The following is a 4,819-nucleotide window of genomic DNA, read 5'->3' as shown; positions in this document are numbered from 1 at the left end:
TTTTAGTAAAGTAGATTCATTATAAATCCAAAAAAAAAAAGATTCATAGAAGAATACCCAATTGGATATTACAAGAGCGGAATAAATCGATTTATCTACTGGGTAAAAAACAAATGAAAATAATTGAATAAATCATTCCAGGAAATACACATACAATTTTCATTTGCCACTCTTGAAACCATCAAATCCGATCACAACCTGCTAGGTACATTTCATTACAGACCCCAGTGTTGACTGGGATGGGGGAATATGATCCTAGTCTAAAATCCACGATGAAATTTTATTTCATTCTGCTGTAGAACAAAGTAGAGTAGTGAAAAGTGAGTTTCCCATAACTTCTTTGTTCCAGCGAAAAGTGAATGTCCTGCATTGATTAAACTTCCTTTTTTCTCTTCCCTCCCTCTTTAGTGTCACCTAAAATCAATAACATGAGAAAGGACGGTAGTGCTTGACAGAGACCCCCACGATAATTTAAATGTTTCAAGTTGAATTTACATAAGGATTACATGTGTTGTTTTATTTAATATTCATTTCCATTTTCTTATGCTAAATCATGTGTTTATAGCACGGTGACGCACGTCCTCGTCTAATGATCAATAGATTTCATATTCGATACATATGTAGGACTTTTCCTGCCCCTTCTTCGATATTTAGGATTTCCATTTCATAATACTAGACTCATGGACCTCTCAACACGCGTTAATATGAAAGTTTTCGTGAATATGTGAATGGTATTATTATCACTGGGATAGTAGGCCATAATTTTTTATTAATAGCAAGAAAAGTATTTACAAAAGTTTAGCAAGCTACATCAACTCTCTCAATGAAAAAGAGGTGGTCAAAGGACATGTTTCAGCCTCGTTAGCAAATTTCGGTAATAGAATAAATTTATTGGTACTACCTCACCAAGTGATCACTATTAGGAAGGACTGTTGAAGATTTTCTTGGCATTAATAATATTAGGGTTAATTTTAAATAAAAACATGTGATTTATCCCCTTTCCTAAATATAACCAAAATTAAAATTTCACGTATTTTTAAGCAGGTATTTTTGGAACTGTTCCATTTATAACCAATTTTAAATTTTCCGTTAGTTTTCCAATTTTAGGTTACAACAAGATGTAGGGCGCACAAAAACACTGCCAACCTTCCTGGTGCAGTGATAGTCGGGATTGAGCCCCATCACCCCTTTATGTCCCCACTTTCTCTAACACGAAGATAGAATGGGAACGTAGAGAGGACCCGAACATAGGCCCAACTCTACCTCAGATGAGGTCAATGGCGATCATTGAGCCCATCGCGATGGTGACTAGTAGTGGGCTCCAACCGGACTCCTATCTTCGTTCTTTCTATTTCTTATTTTATTAATATTAATATTTATTTGTGTAAATTAAAAAATTACGGAAGTAAAAGTTAATTGAGTAAGTGTTGGCTATAAACAAAATTATTTCTAAAATACATGCTTTAATTTACAATAATTTTCAACAAGTTATATATTTAAAAGTGTGGAAACAGTACATTTTTTTTCTTTGAAATTACCCCATAATATTATAATGCAATCAAGATATATAGCGGTTTTGTAAACAGTAACGTATAATTTGAATATATACACACACATATATATACAATCTCAATGCTCCATAGATATTACGAATGCATTTACCACTGCTGATTCAGTTAATTGATTTTTGTATCAACAACGCCACCCACGAAGCTCGCGAATCGAACTTTTGCCTGGACTTTTCATAATGAGACAATTAATCAATATCCTTAAACTATTTGTATATGCTTTGCACTTGTTATCAGAATCCATGAGACGATTCGGAAATGATTGATATAACAAATCACGTGCAAATTAATCTTAAATTTTTTTTATCTTACGAGAGCTTAATTAGAGACGAGATGGGGTGGACCCACAGGCCGATGTTCATATCCTTGGGGGACCCACCAGCTCGCAGCCCACGTAACATTAATCAATCAATGTGTTTCGCTTTTGTGCTTGGGGGCATGGAAAGGGGCGTCAGAGGTCCAAAATGTGTATGACTGGTAGATGGATCAGGCAAGTACTGCAATTGGCAGATCAGGGATTGTCCCATGTGCTCTTGTTGTTGCAGATTAGAGGTATTCACATTCATATATATATAAACGCATGCACATGTGAAACGCCTTGATGATCTTTCATTCGACGAAATGCGCATGGCATAACATAACCGAGGCCCACTCAAAGGCTCATCATTCCAATATTATATACATATATATATATATATATATATACATATACATATTCTCGTATTTATTTTTACGATTGGTTGCATTAAAAAGGTCCCACAGTCGCGTCCGGTTTTCCACGTTTCAGATTGCAATTTCTCGAACATGCATGCTCCTTGCTATCGCTTGCATTGATCCCAATACTTTTAATTACCCCTTTTCTTGTCCCTCCACAAGAATTTCTGTCATTTTCAATCGGAATTTTTATTTAAAATATTCATAATTTATACGTTTTGTCAAATTTATCATATGTTTTTTTTTTGTCAGCTATATCCCATGGTTTACATTTTGTTTTAAATCTATCTCGCCGTTATCTTTTCTGTCGACATCTAACGGCCGTGCTGACGTGGCGCCCACGTGGCAAGTGGGCCCACTATCTCTCGACGTGCCACGTCAGCACGACCGTTAGATATCGACGAAAAAGATAACGTCTGGATAGATTTGATGCAAAAAGTAAATCATGTGATAGATTTGATAAAAAAACATATGATAGATTTGATAAAACGGGTAAACCATGAGTCATTTTAGGTAAATTTCCCTTTTCAATTCATTAATTACATTTGTATCTACATTAAGGTTGCTCCATATAGCCCCCACATAAGATGTGCGGCATATTAATCTAACCCCGACTCGGTTATGAGATTATTAAAACGTGACTTTTTCTTCCCTACTTCTTTCGAAAAATATAATGAGTCAAGATAAGTTTGTATATTGTGATTGCGCCATCACATGTTGCCGCTCGGGTTAGCGTATAAGCAAATGCATGAGGTTCAAAATTCTTTGGGCCAAAGATGAAAGAAATCAATCCAAAATTTCAGTAAAAAGACTTCGGCTCGAAAAACTTGGGAAGGGACTAGGGAAATTGAGTTTACTGATGTGATGTTTGTCCTCAATATCAAACCTCTCTATATATATATATATATATATATATATATTGAGTTTTACTACAGTGACCCTTGTTCATTAGTCTCTCCTATTAAAAAAAGGATAATTAAAGGGGTCAAATGAGAAGTATAAAGACCAGGCCTATGTCGGCGTGGTTCACGTAAGAAATCTGAAAGGGCGGGACGTGATTCTTTTTTCTTTATTTACTTTTTTTTTACCTCAATATCCAAAAGTTCAATGGGCCCAATTAATTCAGTTCGAATCAAGTCATGAATAAAACTCTCACGACATGAATTTTTTTTTCATTCACAATACTTTATTTCGAAACCTTACTTAAGAGAAATAAGTATCGAGCTGCTTAAATCAATCTATATTGGTTTATTTATAATGTGAATTGGACTACAGATTACTTTTGCTGTGAAAACGATTGAGACAATGTGAATTTGACTAAAGTAAGGATATGTTTAATAACCAAAATTTAATGTTGAAATTGATTTTTCAGCACTTAACTCAATTTAACTTGTTTGGTAAATGTAATTTAAGTTGACTTAATTGATTAAGTTAAGTAAAAAATTCTATGGATCATGACTTAATCAATTAAGTATAAAATTTTTAGTTATTTCTTCACTTAATTCGCTCAGTTGAGGGAACCTTTTTTCATTTATTACATCGATGCCCTCAAAGTTTTTTCGCACTTGCAAATCAGTCCACTCCTCTTCCCCCAAACCCGAGGGGGGGGGGGGGTGCCGCCCCGCCTACCGTCGTTGATTCTAGGTGGTGGTGGCCCATCACCGGCCACCACACTTTCGACGAGGTCGCCTGGGTCACGCGACCTTGCCGGAGGTGTGGTGGCCGGCAATAGGACCATCATTGCTTAGAATTAGCGACGGTAGGCAGGAAGGTCGCCTGGATCATGCGACCTTGCCGGAGGGGTGGTGGTCGGCGATGGGCCACCACTGCCTAGAATTTTCCAGGATCCCCTCCCCCCCCCCCCCCCCTTCAAAGAGAGAAAAGGGATGCGACGAGCCACCGCAGTCCAGGCTACGACGTCGACGACCTCGTCGGAGGTGTGGTGGCCAGTGATGGGGCCCGACTGTCCTGAATCAGCGATGGCAGGAGGGGTGGCGCCTCCCCCCTCCCCCCTCCCCCCCTATGGGTTTGGGGGAAGAGGGTTTGACTGATTTACAAATTCAATAAAACTTTGATGGCACCTGTGGATTAAAAGAGAAAAGGCCTCCAGCTGAGCAAAATAAATCAAAATTTTAGAATAAGTCAGAAGTTTACGATTAATCAAACAAGATTGGCTTAGTCTATTAAGCACTTACTCCATTAATTATTTAAAATTTCAATACTTAAAATTAAGTCTAAACAAACGCAATAATTTTCCTTACAGTGATTATTTGACTAAGATTTTGTCTCTCTGGTGCATACTGGGATTAGTTCATGCTAGTCACGTTCAATTTTTTTTTTCTTTTTCTCTTTGTTGTTATTTTCTATTTCTGATCCATACAGGGTTCGCCGTGTGCATCATGCAACCTGAAACATCTTTGGTTGCACGACAAATTTATAGATACAATTTCTTTTCTCCTCAGCATAGTTTTTTCTTAGCAATTATTGAATATCCTGTTTAAAATTCTGCCCCAATCCTTTTTTTTTCGATGATGGAT

This window comes from Punica granatum, chromosome 3 (genome assembly GCF_007655135.1).
Source record: "Punica granatum isolate Tunisia-2019 chromosome 3, ASM765513v2, whole genome shotgun sequence".
Lineage (NCBI taxonomy): Eukaryota > Viridiplantae > Streptophyta > Magnoliopsida > Myrtales > Lythraceae > Punica > Punica granatum.
This window is presented reverse-complemented; position numbering follows the sequence as displayed.